Raw genomic sequence first — 18,406 nt, 5'->3', positions numbered from 1 at the left:
TCACCGCCGCCCTAGGACGCTAACACACCACGGGTACTACTCGGCAATAAAAAGGAACAAATTGATACACGCAACGGCCTGGATGAATCTCGGGAGAATTATGCGGAATGAGAAAAGCCAACCTCAAAAGGTTACATACTCTGTGATTCCATTTATATGACATTCTCAAAGTGACAAAATTAGAGTGATGGCAACCAGATCGGTGGTCACCAGGGGCGTCGGGAAGGGAGGCTGGACTGTACGGGAGTAGCACAAGGGCGTTTTTGGGGGGCGATCCAACAGCTCTATGTCCTGACTGCGGTGGTGGTTCCATGAATCCGAACGTAGGACAAAATTCACGGAGATACACGCACCAAGTGAGTTCATGTAGACACTGGTGAAATGCCGGCCAGGTCTGCAGCCAAGTCAACAGGCAGTGCCCCCACCCATGCCTGGGGTTCGTATTTATGTCACGTGAGCAAGTTACCTCCCTTCTCCGAGCCTCAGGCTCCTCGCGTGCAAATTCTCATGCAGGAATAATGACACGCGGCACTCATATCCCACCTGAGATGATGGGTGTCAAAGCAACTGAGGCCATAACTAGAATGTGGATGGGGTGCACTAAATTGTGGTTCCCATCTCATCCCCACCAGTGCGACTCCTCCCACCTGTTTTCTTGACCTGCCATTGCATTTGATTCCACCCTTCAAAGGGGGTTCTCCTGGGAACCCAGGTTCCTCTAGAGCACAGCTCTTCCGGATCTCTCTACCTGGGCCCACCTAAGGGCTGGGTTACCTCTGAAACTCAGCCCTCCAGGGAAAGAAACACCCCTCTGGGAGTCCCAGCCAGGTCTGCAAAGTCCCCCCACCATTCAGTCCTCAGTGTTAATAGGGTGCAGCAAAAGTTCTCTCCTCTCTCCCTCTCTGAGACCCCATGTACTATCCCTCCCTGCCTTCCCCTTCCTCATTACCCAAGGTACTATTCCAAACGGCCTTGCAGATACAAACTAAATGGTTGCAAAGTACCGCTTACGAAGCACTTTTCATACATGGATTATACCTCCTTAGCGCCCCAAGACCCCAGCTGGAGGCAGAGCAGGTAAGAATCCCAACTTCCCAGTTGAGGAGGTGGGTGAGGAATAGGAAGGAGAGAAGGGAACCAACCTAAAGTGCCGAGCACTTTCTTTTCTTTCATCTGATTATTCTAGCAAGATTATGACATCAGTAGTACTAAATCTCCATTTTTCAGATGAAAAAAACCCTCCTCCTCAGTTCAGAGAGGTAAGTAATGTACCCAATGACGCACGGCCACTGAGGGCAGAATGGGGATCCGACCCTAGCCCTCCTGACTCCAATCCAGGGATCCTTCCTTTCCACCAGGCACGAAGCCCATCACGCTCTCATCCATCCATCATCCATCATCCATCATCCATCCATCATCCATCATCCATCCAGCCAGCCAGCCAGCCAGCCAGCCATCCATCCATTTTAACAAGAAGCAATTGGAAATCCTTTCTCCCCATGGGGCTTCCCAGACCCATGAGTGCTCTGGCCCCACACTTGCAAGGATCTTCAGATGTTCTTCTTTACTCTGCATCCCCAAAGCCTCCTCCTGTTCATACTGTGTCATGTGTCCACCCCGGGAGTTCACTAGGGCACCTGTTGCCTACGTGAGGCAATAACATCAACATTCCTTCTCAACCTCACCCTCTTGGTCCCTCCCACAGCTCCCCAACTCAATAGAGAGCCAGAGTCTTGTCCATATCCCACAGTGCCAAGGCTGGAAGGACCGTTAGAGAGCATTCAAGAGGACACTGGGATCCACAGTGAGGAGGCACTTGCCTCGAGTCCCACAGTGAGGCAGAGGCAGGGGCAGGACTAGCCTCCAGGTCTCCCAGTTCCTATCAGGCCATCTCTGCATGGGTCCCAGCACAGCAGAGCTGGGCTCCTTCACTGCTGATAGCTGTGCCTGCCTTCCTCCTGGGGAGAAGGCTGTCTGGGTCAGGGGCCCACAGGGGTTCCAGCACTCTCTCTTCCTTTCTACATTCCTAAATCCTGCCCATCCTCCCAGCCCCAGCTCAACCCTGCTTTTCTCTTGAAAGCTCTCCAGATTATTCTAGCCCACAAAGGTCTCTCCTTCCATCTGAGTCTATCCCCATTCCCCCTGCTACCTCCAGATGTCATGTGATTTCACAACCATCCTGAGCCTTAGTCCAACCTTCCCAGGTCATACTTTTGCTCTCCTCACAGCAGTTGGCATAGTTGAGTGAATATAAAGCAAAAAAGGGGGGAGGGATAGAACACCCCTTATTGGAGTGTTTGTCCACACTATGAGTCTGATTTGAAGGACTCTCTCTAATCTTTTCCCAAACTTATGGGGATTTGGCATTGTCCCCCCAAAGAACAATCTAGAATACCTCTCCACCCCTTATAGCATTGCCTAATAAACTTCTCAGAATTAAACTTTAGGGTAAAATTCCAATTTTAAGTTGAGACTTCCTCCCCTCGTGACTAATTGAGATGCCAGGATCAAACTAAGTCTTCTATCCCATTAAATAAAGCCACATAAAAGATGTTCCAGCAAACAGCACTTTCCTGATTTCCTCAAGCTGGCCTGCAATAAGTATTCCTAATTGTGCTTGTTAAAAAGTGGATTTATGAATCCCAATTAGGCCACTCGCACTTACACGGCAGCAGTTTTCAATACCACCAAACCTTCCTTCTTCCCGGGATGAAATTATTTTCGGTGGGTGACAGGATAATTACCGAAACATAAAAGAACCCACTCGGTACCAGGGGGGCCGCTTCAGCAATTCTGTGAGGAAGGCTTGAGGACAAGCCGGGTTTTGATGGCAAATTTAAACCCACGTTAACCTGCTGTCACTCGAGACCCCTCAGCCATGCAGGCACCTCTCTCCGTTCTTTCTCCTTGGCTCCAAAATCAGCCTCCGAATGCCAGCGCCCCCAACCTTGCCCTTTACTTCCTGGCAGCTCCCCCAGCTACCCCAGTGCCTCCCCATCCCAGAGCAAGTTCTCCCACCCGCATGGCCTTTCCTCAGCCCCGCACTTCCCCGGCTCCCTTAAAGATCCAGCTCAAACGGCTCCTCCTCAAGGAAGCCTTCCTTGCTTGACCCAGCCTCTTGTGCTTACTGCTATTCAGGCACTTCTCCAGCTCTGTGCCATGAGCTCTCCGAGAGCAAGGACTGGTCCTATTGGTACCCCCAGTGCCTGACACGTGGTAAGCTGGCTGGCTCCCTCCCTTCCTCACTCCTTCACTCTTTCCTTCAACAAACTTATTGGAACCCAATTTTAAAACAGGCAAAGGATCTGAACAGACTTCTCCAGAGGAGATAAACCAATGGCTAATAGGCACATGAAAAGAGGCTCAACGTCACGAATCATTAGGGAAACCCAAATCAAGACCATGATGTAACAGCACCTCACACCCATCAAGATGGCCGCTACCAAAAGAACAGAAAAAAATCAGCATTGATGAGGCTGTGTAGAAATTGGAACCCTCATACACTGCCGGTAGGGATGTAGAATGGTGCGGCCATTTTGGAAAGCAGTCTGGCAGTTCCTCAAACGTTAACCACAAAGTTACCATATGACCCAGCAGTTCCACCCCGACGTACCGTATCCAACATAAATAAAAACATATATCCGTGCAAAAACTTGCACACAACTTCCTAGCAGCATTATTCATTGTAGCCCAAAAGTAGCAACAGCCCAAACACCCACCAACTGATGAACAGATTAAAAATTGTGGCATATCCATACAGTGGACTACTACTCAGCAATAAAAAGGGACAAAGTACTCGTTCGTGCTACGACGTGAACGAACCTTGAAAATGCGCTAAGCGAAAGAAGCCAGTCACAAAAGACCACGTTATATGAATCTGTTCATGTGAAATGTCCAGAACAGGCAAATCCATATAGAGACAGAAAGTAGATTAGTGGCCACGAGGGGCTGGGGAAGGAAGAATGAGGATAACTATGGATGGGTCTCGGGTTCCTTTCTGGGGTGATTGTGGTGACAGTTGCACAACTCTGTGAATATACTAAATACCACTGAATTATAATAATCCACTAAAGACCACTGAATTGTTCACTTAAATAGTGAATTGTATGGTATGTGTATTATATTTCAATAAAGATGTTACCAAAAGTATTTTCATTTTAAAGACCACTCGTTGGGCACTTACTATGTGGGGGAGGGGCAGGACAAAAAGGGCTGAGCCCCAGTAGCCTGAGCCCCTGGACACCTGTCTACTGAGGCTTGTTTTTATTCCGCTATTACAAACTCCCTGAAGATGTCAGCTCCCTGCTTGGCCCAAGAAACGCTGACCATGACCTCTTTCCTTGAATCAGTCAGCATGGAGTAAATCTGATCAACAACAGGATAACTTTCTACGTAGAGATACAGTAGAGCATTAAGCGCAGTCTCTAGAACAAGACCACTTAGTATCAAATCCCAGCTCTGCCTGTTAGCAGCTGGGTGACCTTGGACAACTTACTCCACCTCTCTGAGCCTTGGTTTTGTCATCTGTAAAAGGAAGGGCTACCAACATTATCTCCCGCATCAGACTGTTGAGTAGATTAGGTGAATTAATACATATAAAGTACGTGTCATAGTGTAAACTCTATTCAAGGATTAGCTAGAATATTCACTTCCCAAGACCGCGGAGTGACTCTCCTGAATAGATTTAGTGATGGGCAAGTCTTTTTTTTTTTTTTAATTTTATTTATTCATTTGACAGAGATAAAGACAGCCAGCGAGAGAGGGAACACAAGCAGGGGGAGTGGGAGAGGAAGAAGAAGCAGGCTCCCAGTGGAGAAGCCTGATGTGGGGCTCGACCCCAGAACGCTGGGATCACGCCCTGAGCCAAAGGCAGACGCTTAACGACTGCGCCACCCAGGCGCCCCAGTGATGGGCAAGTCTTAACAAAGTTCACCTTCACTCAGTCAACTGCTCCAAGCGCCCATTTCTCCTTGAATTACAGAATTCCTCCCCAGCTCTCTCTCCCTTCAGCCGGCACGTCAAGCCCTCTGCTCCCTCACGGAATAGGGTCTTTGCTCATTTGAGAGCTAGAGGATGTGGGCACAAGAAAGAACATGGCCTCGTGCTCTGGCTGTCCTCGGGCCCGTGACACGGGGAGGCAGGTGTGCGGCAGGGAGAGGCCCCGGACAAAGGAGCAACCGGCCAGAAGGGCCCAGCCCTGCCATCTGCTCTCCCAGTCGCAGTGAGTGGCCTGGCGTGGATTCACACTTGGTCGCAGCCCGGCACCTCTACCAGGTGCCCATTAGGGGCCAGCTCCAAGGCCCTGCCTGTAGGAGCCACTGCCTGTCACAGGGGAGAGGCGAGCAGCCCTGCCCCAAAGAGAGAGGCGTCCGCAGTGCACTTGCCCAACAGACATACTCCATTTTGCCTAAGAAACGCCATAAAAACCAGCTCCATCCCCAGGAAAGTGGTGGCTGAGGGACCCATTCGAGGCAACATGGCTTGTATAAGGCCCAGTGAGGAGGTGGGAGACCCCGCACCCCACCAGCCTCCTCCACTGGGTCTAGATAATTCAAATGCTTCCTTAATGACTGCCCTTTGGAAGCAGGGACCCAGTGGGCTTGACACACACTCATCCACAGGCATACGTGTGCAAGCACCCACTCACAAATGGTCACACACACACTCCCATAAGCAGCTCACGCAGCTACACAACCACAGACACGCACGTACACCCACATTCACACACACAGTCACCCGACACGCTATCAGACACACATAACACAACACACAGACACACTCACACAGGCACTCATTTGCGAACACACTCGCATACGGACACACACCTTGAAGCACACGCCCAGCACCTACATGCTGCCACACATCTACAGCCCCGTGCACACACCCACACCCACACGCCTGCACAAGCGAACACGCTCACGTCCGCACATCCACTCCCACGCACGTTCCTACCGACACCCATCCTCACGCTTCCTGAAACACACGTGCGCGCCCTCCCACGGGCACACACGCACACTCACCCCATGCACACTCTCACACGTACCGAGAGGCCACCCCTCAGGCCGCCAGCACTCCAGGCTCGGTGGACGGCACAGGGTGCAGGGGGCCAACGGTTAAGTCAGAAGATTGTTTTCCCATTTGCCAGGCTCCTTTCCTCCTTCAGAAAATTATTACCTGGGCTGGATTCCCAGGGAGGTGGCGTGAAAAGTGGGAAACACACGGGTCTACAGAGAGCTCTGAAAACCCCCATTCTGGAAGAAGGTTCCAAGGACATCCATAGCCTGCGGGGAGTAAACCTTGACAGCGGTGGGTCATCAGAAAACAGGCTAGGGTTTCGCGGTGTATAGAGAATGTCTTCCTACGCCACCTCATCCCACCCCTTTCCCCCTGCTAGCCCCCCGAAGCATCTCCAGCCTCAGTTTCCTCACAGTCTCCGTGAGGATTAAATGAGATAATGCATGGAGATTGCTGAGCCCAGTGCCGGCCACACAGTAAGCCTCGATAAATGATAGCTTTTATCCTTGGCATTATTAATATTGGATATTAATATCCATAAATCCTACAGCAATCCTGTGAGGTATAATTTTCTTCATTTGGTACAAATGAAAACAAAAGCCCAGCATTTCAGATGATTCATGCCCAAGATCACATCTCCAAGAGGCAGTTGGCCTCAGGCCTTCCACCTCCCAGGGACTCCTTCCAGTCCCCCATGGCCAGCGCTCACCTGGGACCTGTTAGACCCAGCCTGGCCCCATGACTGGAGCTTCTCGCCACTTCTCAACATCTCCCTGCAGAAAGGGCAGGGGCAGACAGCGTCCTCCGTCCCTCCCCAGTTCATGCCATGGACATGGTCTGGGTCCTGCTGTTTGGGACATGCTCTAAATGACGCTTCAGTCCCTTCATCCCCATTCTGCCTGAGGCCCCCAGGGAAGGGCTAACCCTGGGGCAGGTAACAAATCCTTTTACGCTCCAGATCCCCCCTTCCTAAGAGCACCAGGGCCAGCCTCTGGGACTGGCCCTGCCTTCCCATCAGACTCTACCCCCAAAATACCGGCCAGGGTAGTTGGGGTGTGGAGACACAAAACCCCCAGCCAGGAGCTAGTCCAGGTTCCTGTTCCGGCTCTAGCCCCGAATCACCCTGTGGTCTTGGGCCAGTCGCTTCCTCTCTCTCTGGGCCTCAGTTTGCTCACTGCCAAATGAGGGGACAGGACGGTCCTTCAAGCTATCACATTCTCTTAGGCGGGGGAGCTGCATAAAATCTCAAAATCCCAGTGGGGAAAATAATCTGGGGTGAAGGAGCCTTTCACATCATACCACAGCAGGACGCTTTTGAGAAGATGCTGTGAACAAAGGATGTTCAAATAATACTCAATAAAGGGACATTGCTCTGCCCTCAGGCTTACCGCAAGGCTGTCCCCACGGGAGCCCTGACAGACAGACAGACCTGCCCCTCTTACTGTCCTAGGTTTCCTTTCAGAACTACTTGTGGAAGCCTATAGAGCTCTAGAGAAAGGGGTAGCCTGGCGGCGGGGGTGCCCACCCACTCACACGCACACGCAGACACACGTTGGAGAGGAGCCAGACCCAACAGGACGGGAAACCAGGCCAGGCAGGCCTGCAGGGGAGGAGCCCCTCCGCCCCCTGAAATAATAGCTCCCCTCGCGATAACGGGAACTGCTCCCCATTAACCGGCCAGCTGCCCCACACAGACTGAACCATCCCCTAGCACAGCCAGCTGAAGGAACAGGATTTGTCAACTTCATAGAACGTTGTCTGTGCTGGATATTTTCCATTTGTTCCTGCAGATTTTTCTTCCACACTTCTCCCCTCTCTCGGGGCCCCTCCTGGGATAGATGGCCCTAGAGTTCCCATGATCTCTGGCTTCCAGGTGGGTTTGGCCAACGGGGCTGCCCAAAGGGAAACGCAGAGCAGGAAGGAGAGGGAGCACGATCACTGCGATTTGGCCGCATCCCTTCTGGAAAGCCACATTCCTGTCAGGCAGCCCTCTCTATACAGTACTCCCCCCCAACCCAGAGCCTGTGGCCCAGGAATGCTAACTGCTCCCCATGCCTGCTAGCCTCGGGGTGCTGGACTACCCTTTGTTGGTTTTCCTAACCTCTGCCCACACCCTAAACAATCCCTTTATTAAGCACTCATCAAATTCCCCAGCTTGAGTGTGCCACCCGCTTCCTGCCAGGACCCCAAGACATCACGGAAGGAGAACGCTCTCGGTCAAACAACGATGACAAGAGGGTCACGACCAGAAACGACAGGGTCAGGACCAGAAACGACAAAGTCAGGCAGAAACAGCCTTGGGGTCATCTGGCCTTGTGGCTTCTCAGTATAGCAGAGTGCTCAGCAGTGAGGTCCCGGACCCAAATGCCCCCCCAGGACCCAGCCAGGAATGTGAGGGAGTCCAAGATGCCCAGGGGCCACGGCAACCCAGACAGCACGTGACCCAGCAGAACAGCAGGCCGCCACTCGGCTCCCTCCGCGGTTGCCAGGCAGGAACACAGGCCTGGAGCCACCAGTCTTCTAAGTATGCAAAGGAAATCGGAAATGCACGTTTTTATGTGAAATCTTCTCCTGTTTCACATGTTTTAAAAGCAAAATGTCAGCCAAATGCAGCTACAGCCAACAGAGAGTCGTTTGTTCCCCCACCAGTTAGGCTCTAAGGCTGGAATTCCATCTTCGACATAGATAATTCAGAGGGATGACAACTTTGGTGGCCCGGCCAAGGCGGCACACTCTGGATCTCTGGGTCTCCGCCCTGGGGAAGGAAGAGGGCCGACAAGAGTCCTCCGGGGAAGAGGGTGACAGCAGGCAGCAGTGAGGTCAAGGGCCCCAGGTCAGGGGCAGGGAGCTGGCCAAGATGGGGGACCAGACTGAGGTGATTAGAAGTGGGGGACACACTGGCCAACGAGCTGGCCTCTAATAGTTTGGGGTTATTTGGGGTTGGTTGGTTTCCAAGCTCTGTTTGTTTGAGTCTGCACAAAGTTCTGTCTGTGGCGGTCGTCCACACCCCCATCTTGGTGGGGGAGGCGATAGTAGCCTCTTTAGCTCTTGGGAGAGAGGGAATTGGTGTTCTCACGAAGGCGCCTGCCCTCCTTCAGGGCCATCCAATCACTAAGTGCTTAGGTGGCTATGTCCCAGAAAGGGCACCTTGTCCTTCCACCTGCCTCCAGGACCAGCCAAGCCCCCACACTTGCTGGGGAGAGGAAAATCTCTCCAATGAGCAAAAGCCTCCGGCATGACATTCCTCAGCTTTCTGCCTCTTTCCTTCCCTGAATTGTTCCAGAACTGTCTTTTCCCTCATCTGGCACTGCCCAGGCTACCAGTACTTTGAGCCTGTTTTTTGGGGGGCGGGCAGTCTTCCATCTTAGCACCCCACTCGATTGCAAGCCCCCTGGCAGCGGGCTGGGTGTTAAGCCTTACACCCCCTCAGGGCTTGGTCTAGCTTCTTACAAACGGAGTTCCATCAGGATCCACACGACTGGCCATTTTTGGTGATGTAACTGGATAGTAATAAGAAATTATAAGTATAATACTAATGATGACAGATGCCTTACATTTACACAGCCCTTTGAACTTTAGGAAGAAGAAATAATAAACCTAACAATAGTAATGATAGATGTCTTACATTTGCAGAGCACTTTGAAGTTTGCAAAGCACTTTCACAGACTTAATTTTCTATCATCTTCAAAATCCTCCTGATAGAAAGGGGGGCCAGGGGGACAGATGAAACAAGACAGGTGAAGTGCCAGCTACCGGTGAGGCAGGATGGGGGGGACATGGGGGCGCATTATGCGGCTCTACCTGGGGGTCTGTTTGAAATGTTCTGTTATAAAGAGTTTTTTTTAAAAACACTCTAGTATGTCAGTAAAACACAGGGCATTATCATCACCAGGATTTTATTTACGATAAAGGAAGTAAAGCTCAGTCACTCAGTTTGTTGGACCCACAGCTGGAAGCCTAGACAAGGAGCAACCCCACCCCATCCAGGACTCTCCTTCCTACGTCACTGCTGCCCAAAGTGGGTCCAACAAACACCATTTCCTCGAAATGTTAAAAGAGTTCTACAGAGACCAAGATCCCATGGCTAACTAAGTTTAACAAAGGGTTAAACAGAGCAATCCAGTCCATTTCCTGCCGGATTCGTCAGAGCCCTTACAGGGCATTCTGTAGAACCAGGGAGCCCTAGGACACAGTTGAGAGATGTCAAGGTGAGGCCCTCCCTGGACCTGGCCCCTCCAGGCTCCCAAATTATGCCAGAGCTCCCGTGAAACTCAATTTTGAAGCAGGGGGAGGCTTGCTTTTCCTGCACAGGCGGCCCCTGAGCCCTGTACGAGAACAGATGCTCCAGCCCTCTCCCGAGCCAGGAACTGAGCTGCTGACTCAAGCTCTCTCCCCCTTTCTTGTGGGTCCTCCACCCCTGGACCCTTCTGTGCTCACACCAGCTTCTCTGGCAGCTTCACAGGCCCTGTGGGTGGCTATACGTACGCTTAATCACTAATGAAGCTTGGGTTTTTCCATCTTCCTTGCCACCCTCTCCCACTCAGTAGTGAGGTTTTGGGCCACAGAAAAGCAAGTAAGAGAAAATATGACTTGCTTTGTGAAAGCTGGAAACACGTCTGCTTATAATCCTCAGGGAGCACTTATTGTGAGCCAAGCCCCGTGCTGGGGAATTACCCACATACCGGCTCCACAACAACCCCGAGATGTAGGGTCTGTTTTACATCCCATTTTGCAGATGGGCAAACTGAGGCACACAGAGGGGAAGGGATTTGGCCCGCATCACCTAAATGATGAGTGATACTGAGCTTTGAACCCAGGCAGGGGGATTCTGGAGACCCCCAGCGAGCAGTTCCTGGTCAGAAGCCTGCAGAGCTGACCTCCACCAGCAGGCAAGTCTGGAGAGGCAAGGACGGCCCCAGGGGCAGCAGCCAGGACACACCAAGGCCCCTAGGCTGTAGAAACCATCCCTAGCAACCCCAGCAATTCCCCAGAGCCCCTGCCTAACCATTTGCCTTTGTGCTCGGTCTCCTCCACCCCCAGTCCTCGTCACCAGGGAGTGGATTCTGACCCTTCCACCGCCAGTCTCTGGGGAAGGACAGGGAGTTTTATTAAGGGAGTAGTTGGCCAGGCCCTGTGCCAACTAGGCGCCATACTTCCTGCCTGATTGACTCGACCACCCAACAGCCCCACCAGGTGAGCAACAGTATCACCATTTTCCAGATGAGGAAACTGAGGTTCAGAAAGTTCAACTTCACAGAGCTGCACTACAGATAACTTGAAGCCCCCAGGCTGCCTCGAAGGCTCACGCCGCTGATGAGGATGCCCGGTGTTCCCACCACAGTCACCACCTCTAGGGTCAACAAAGGCAGGTGTGACCCTGGGAGAGAGAACCCCACCTCCATTTTATACGGTGCTGACACCCAAACAGGGTAGACACCCCGCTGTTACTAACACGAACACCAGCTTTGCACGGATTCTGCGCCAGGCCCCTTGCTAAGCACTCAGCGTGTATTATCACATTCCATCCTCATGGCACTGGAAGAGAAGTGCCATTATTACCGCTGAATAGATGGGGAGCTAAAAGCAATTACCCAAAATCACTGCAGTAAATACCTGCCCGGTAGCCATACCTCCCTTCTTCATTTTCAGAGTGCCCCATGTTCGTTGAGGGGTCCACTCCTCTCCAAAACTGAACCCGAGTGAATTGTCACTACTTGAGCCAATCCTGGCAATCCCTTTCATCATGCCAGTCATTGGTTTAGGAAGGAGCACGTGACCCACAAGGAAAGCCCGCCGGAGGGCTTCTGGGGAAAGCTACCTTGGTCTTAAAAGGAAATGCACAGTAAGAGATGGACACCCCCTTCTTCCACCGGATATTGTCATTTCTGAATGTGATGCCTGGAACCACAGCAGCCAACTCACCACCATGAGGCACTAGCACGATGATGAGCCCACACGCTGAGGAGAAGCAGCCAGAGAGGGAGAAAGGACCTGGCTGCTTCTCGTTTAAGCCCTTGACGTCATGCTTTTCTGTTACTCGCAGCCGAACAGACAGAGGCAAAGGGAAGGTGAACTTCCATCACTCTGGTTCTAGACTCAAAATTAGATTGAGTCCAAGCCCATCCCATAACTTGTATCTGTATGCTACTCTGAAGATTGGACATCAGAAAATAAATAAAAAATAAATTTAAATATATATATAAACGAATAAAGATTAGATATCAGACCGTCAACCAAGACACCCAGCACAGTTCTGTCCCCTCGACCTTGGGACTCCCTGATCCAATCCCAGGTGGGAAAAAACACAAACCAGGGCCCAGGCCCAGCCTGGCCACCCAACCATGACTCCAAGCCCCAAAGAACGAGGACCTGAGCCAGGGTACTCAGGGACGCCTTGTAATGGTGGAAAGATCCTGGAGCCAACCCCTGCCCCTTGGGAACCAAGTCTCGTTTCCTTCTCCACTCCTCCCGCCTTCTTCCACCGCTGCCCCATAAATCTCCGGTTTATTAATCCTTTACATGAAGCAGTTGGTGCCGGATCCTGATTTACTCCCTGTTCATAAAACTCGGAGATATTAAAGGTGGAAATTACCCAGAAGGACACAGAGCCTCCACTGGGGAGCCCCAGAGCCGTTCTTGGCCCCGAACCAGGCCCTCTCTGCCCTTCCCACCTTCAGAGCTCAGGATCGGGTGATGTCATTGCATTGCTCCCCGCCCCCCCATCCCCGCCAAGACATAAGGGGCTCCTCTCTGTCCTCACACACCTCTCAACCCCTACTCCGCACACAAAAGGACACGAGGCACCACTGTCTCCATTAAAACCCATTTCAGAGTCTCCTACTTTTTGAAGATTTTCCTCTCCTCAAATCCCTTTCACTTATTCATGTGAGAAGAGGGGGATCAAGCCAGGGCAAAAAGTAGGGAGCTGATTAAAACAATTCAAATGCCAAAATATGTAACAAATCCAGAGACAGGACCAGGAGAGAAAATGGACACTTGGTACTAAATGACTTTACCCATCCAGGGGCCTCAAGTACCAGGAATCATCCTCATTCCTCAAGCCTCTGAGGCCCTTCACCCCAACACTCCCCAAGCCCTGCGGGGACTCAGAACACTGACGGTCTCTAAAATCCAGCAGAGCCGGGATCCCCCTAACAAAACCCTGGTTGGGTCTCCAGGCGGCCTGCCGAGACCCCCACACCCCACAGTCCAGCCCAAAACTGGCTGCCAAATCCCACCTCTTCCCTGCAGGTCAGAGAGAGCCACAGGCAGTCCTCAGGGTCTCATATCCAGGGCAAGGCCTCCCCCAGTTCAGTAGAACAACGTATCTTTAGCCCGACAATATGCCAGGAATGGCAGTGGGTCCTAGGTCCTTGCCTGACCAGGCCCCTTCTCCTGAGGCTCTCACCATTGTCTTAAAGTTGTAAGGCTGTCATAAGCAGAGTGTCAGGGAAGCAGAAACACAGGTCACTTAGCCCGAAGGGGGGAGAGGAATTCACGGAAGGCTTCCCGGAGGAGGCAGTGTCTGGGCTGAATTGTGAAGGATGAGAGAGAGTCATAGGGAAGGGCACTGTGTCAGAAAACAGCACGAGCCAAGGCATGGAGCTGTGGAGCAGCGTTGCGTGTTCTGGGGCAGAGGAGGGCTGGAAGCGGGTCGGTGCTACCAAAGCAGAGAGTACAGCGGGGATTACAGAGCGCAGGTCCAGGGAGGCAGTGGGGCCTTGACTGCGGTGCTAAGGAGTTTTGACTTTATCCCAAGGGCAATGAGAAACCATTAAAGGGTTTCCGACAGGACAGGGCCATGGTCCAGTCCGCACGTTAGAGAGATCCCTCTGCCTGCCGTGGGGAGGATGGACCAGGGAGGGACCAAAAGGGAGGAGGGAGGCCATCACAGGCAAAAGATGGAGAAGGTTCGAGGCAAGGGAGAGGGCTCCTGAGGGAGGGGCAGTGAAACCATTTACCCCAGTTACACAGCTCACAGTTCAAGGCTGGAACTTCCAAGCTTGCCTGCAAAGGGCACCTGCGTGCAGAGAGACCCAGGTGTGGCTCTGGGTCACATCACCTCTCTGGCCTCAGCCTCCTCATCTGGATAGTGGGATAACAGGAGGACCTCCCTCACAGGGTGGTTTGTGAGAACGGAGTGAGACAATCCCTAAGGGGGCCGGCACATAATACCCTGCCACGCACAGCCGCCAGCCTGCATGGCTCAACGCTGTCTGGAGGACAGGCTGCCCGCCCGGAGCTTCCTGCCTCCGGTGACTTTGTGGCCCCTTCCCAGGGATGGCAGGGAGAGGCACACTCCTGAATGATAAGTGAACCAATGAACCAATCTTTTTGTCTGGGTGGGTATGAATTATAGCAGGAAGCTTCTTGGGTAGGTGTCTTCTGTGGCATCAGACGTATCATTAATTATGTATTAAGTGTTTTGAAAGGAAAAGACATCAGTAGCCTATAGGATGTATTTGCATGGTAATAGAGGATTGATTAGATGCAATATCTACACTGAGGGCTGTTGGGATTTAGGTCCCGGGGCTTCGTGGTGGTGGTAAATTACAGCCACGAAGATCTCTGCAATAGTAAATAATGGTGTCCCCACTGCTGGTGGGACTCCCGGTGCCTGCTGATGAGAGCTGCACAGCCACACGGCAAGGAAGGGGGAAGCAGGGCAGGACCCAGGTCCCACTGGCTGTGGGGCTGGTTGTCCAGGCGGGTGACCCCCTGCCCCCTCAGCCCAGCCCTGAGCCAGGCTAGAAACACCTGCCCAGCTCGGTCTACAGATCCTCCGGACAAAGGCTCGAAGCTTGCTTCCCAAACCCGGATTTTGCTAATGGCTCTTCTGCAATTCCCTCTGGGAGTTAGATGCTCGAGTAGAAAGAAAATGCATGTGCTGCTTCTCAAACTGCAGGCTGTGTGTCCCCTCTTAATGAGGAGACAGGGAAAGTTGGAGGAGAGCCGCTCCCACCCCTGGAGAGATGAAGGCCACCCAAACCCCTGTAGTCTGGTGCCCAGGCGTGCCTCCCAGAGGCACCAGGGACAGGCTCCCACCTGAGCAGCAGTGACAGCCAGAACAGGCAGTAGCGAGAGCTTACGCTGTGCCAGGTCAAAGCCCACCACACGGATTAACTCGATTCGGCTTCAAAGCGGCCATGGGCATTGGGTCCTATGGTAACCCACCGTACAGATGAGTAAACTGAGGCACAGAGACAGTTCTCCTAGATACCAGCATCGCTCCCTCCCTCACCTCCTTCAGGCTATCACTTAAATGTCACCTCTTTACTGGGACCCTCCGTAACCCCTCTATTGTAAACTGCCCCCCACCCACCCCATCCCTTCACCTTTCCTGCATTTCTCCAGATCGCTTGTCACCGTCAAATATGCTGTCACCTACTAACTGAGTTTGATTTTAGCCTGGCTACCTCCACCCGAACGTGAGCTCCACAAGGGACAGAGTTCAGTCTGCCTGTCTTGTATTGCTTCCTGCTACATCCCCACCAGCGAAAATGGGCCAGGCACATATCAAGGGTTCAATAAACATTTCATCACCTGCCCAAGGTCACCCAGCTTTTAAATGGCAGAGCTGGGGTTCAAACCCCAGGCACCCTGGGCCCTGACCAGGTCGGTGCTCTGAATCACCATGCCTCACCCAGAAAGAACATTCTCCTCTCTGATTAGGACATGTATGGGTGTTATAGGGGGACCCAGCCTCACCACCACTGAATGAAACTCTCTCGTGATCTCTGTTCCCTACTCTGAGTTGGGAAAGCCAGGACTGCTGGGAACAGCTCACGTCTGACTCCACGCAATGACAAGTAGACATGAAAACAGACCTTCTCCAAATAACCCGTGTACGGACTGAGTGTGTCCCCCCAAATTTCACATGTTGAAGCCATAACCCCCACTGTGGCTGTATTTGGAGTAAGAAAGCAACAAAGGTCAAATGAGGTCATAGGGTGAGGCGTTGATCTGAAAGGATTAGCATCCTTGTAAGAGACACCAGCACGAGCTTCTGAGCTGTAAGTCCTCTCCCCTCTCCCCCGCCCCCCCGCATCTCCCTCCATCCCTGAGAGCGAGCACACACCCAGGAAATGCCACGTGAGCACACAGCAAGAAGGTAGCCATCTGCTAGCCGGGAAGAGAGCTCCAGAAACCAAATGGGCCAGCATCTTGATCTTGGACTTCCAGCCTCCAGAACTGAGAGGAAATGAGTCTGTGCTGTTTCAGCCAGCCGAGCTATGGTATCTTGTTACGGCCGCCGGAGCAGACTAACACACCCTGTCCTGCACCTGCTCGAGAAAGCCAGTGGCTCCCCGCTGCCTGCAGGGAAAGGTCCAGACTCCAGCACCTGGCCCTCACAATAGACTAATTAATTGGCTAACGGTGGCTGGATCGGACCCTGTGTAGGTGCCTTCCCAGATCCGCGCGGTCACACCTGCCTCCTGGACCGTCGGCCTTCTCCACAGTGAGCCGGGCCACCGCTACCGCGACGCCTGGTCTCACGGGTGACCACGGGCTGTCTCGGCCTCCCCTGGGCTGAAGGCTGGGCCCACCCACCCCAGGAACCAGAGCAGCTCCAGGGCCCAGGTTCGACCCACAGGACAGACAGAGGGGCTGGCTGTTCTCACCAAGTCCGGACTCAGCCGAGTGTCATGCCGCAGGGCATGGGGCTGGCTTCTCCAGTGGCTACCCTCAGGGGACGACCCAGAAGTGCAAGAAGGTTAAGGCCCTGCAGGGAAAACCAAGAAGCTGGCAGATAAACTCTCCTTCCCACCCTCAAACTCTCCTGAGTCACCGTGGCTCCACTTGGGCTCCACACACACCCCTCCTGTCCCAGCAACCAGCTTTCTTTCCTCACGGAGCTGTAGCTGGCTGACATTTGCTTTTCCTCCTTCCCTGTCTCTCTACCCCTTTCCCCGCACTCTCCTCGCCCTGAGACTGCTCCCGTACCTACCCATCCCCGGCCCCCCGGTAAAGCACTGGCAGCCAGTTTTGCCTCAAACTTGGTTTTCTGGGGAACCCCAGATCTGATTAGCCGCGGATGGTCCCTGATGTCCCGTGAGAGTAAAGACATACAAGAGAAGATGAATGACTTGACTTTGAGAAGAAAACCAGATACTGCTGCCCCTTCAATCGGGAACAGTGGGGACCTGGATCCTTGGAGGCACGGACAAGGAATCTCCCGCTTCCATGCCGCCTCTGCAAATGTTTTCACCCACGTGTCCTGAGGACTTGACTTCCTAAAAGGCACTGAAGGGATTCAAGGCTGCCCCCTGTCGCCTGTGGCTAAAGAGCAGCCGATGAGCAATTCATACTAGAGTGTAAAAGACATCCTCTAGAACCTCTGTTTTCTAATGGAGCCCATGGGGACTGGAGATGCTAACACTCACTGAGTCTTTACTATGTTCGAAACGCTAAGCTAAGCCCTTTACCTGCATTGTTCATTTAATCTTCACAACAGCCCCAGTACTATGACTACTATTAACTTCTAGTAGTAGTATTCTCCCTTATACAGATGAGAGAATGCGCTCTCAGACAACGTATACCTTACACGTAAGTTGCCCAAACCCATGCAGCCAGGACTCAAACCCATATCGAAAGGAGGGAACGTCGAGTACGGTGATGGCCCTTAAGAAAGACACTTTAGGGGCACAGCCCCGCTGGGGAAGCTTTTTGGGATTGGGAGTCTCTGCGGCTAGAGACATCATTAATTGTGCGTTAGGTGTTTGAAAAGAAAAGACATCTTTTGCTCCTTGGTCTCCCACCCAGCCCTGGCCTCCCAGTCCATCCCCAGGCAGGAATGGGTTACAGGGGTGCTGAAAACCCAAGCCGTCCCTTCCTTTCCACCCTCCCCAAGGGTAAGTCAGTGGGAGCCCAAGAAGCAGGCACGAGGGCACAAGTCAGACAAGTCTGTCCCTGGCATGACATGACACAGTTGACGCTGGTCAGAAGCAACTACCCGTGGAATAAGAAAGTCTTCTCCCCGGAAATGCACCTCGCAGGGTCCCAGGGCCTGTACCCCTTGCAGATGGAGGGAAAAACAGGTTTCTGGGGTTTCCATCCTCCTCCCCAAGGCCCCCAATTCTGAGAGGGAGTTCTGGATCGGAAAGAATAAGAGAAAAAGCCGCAATTCTTAACATAATGACCTTCAAGAAGAGCAAGTACATTTTACCTTGAAAATTGCAGAACAGAGAGCGGAGTCTACGTAGACAATGCAAATGATATGCATGTGATATGCAAACGCGAATGCAAATGAGACCGACAGCGGCGGGCGGAGGCGCCAGGGTGCCTCTAGAGGGAGGTAGAGGGAAGCTTGCGGAGGGCAGTTCGAAGGGGCCAGGGGCTGAAGTCAGGGAGCGTGGGAGTGCTTGGGGGGGAGCGCTCCGTGGGGTACACA

The sequence above is a fragment of the Ailuropoda melanoleuca genome, chromosome 5 (assembly GCF_002007445.2).
Source record: "Ailuropoda melanoleuca isolate Jingjing chromosome 5, ASM200744v2, whole genome shotgun sequence".
Lineage (NCBI taxonomy): Eukaryota > Metazoa > Chordata > Mammalia > Carnivora > Ursidae > Ailuropoda > Ailuropoda melanoleuca.
The sequence above is the reverse complement of the archived record's forward strand: the minus strand, read 5'-3'. Positions refer to the sequence as shown.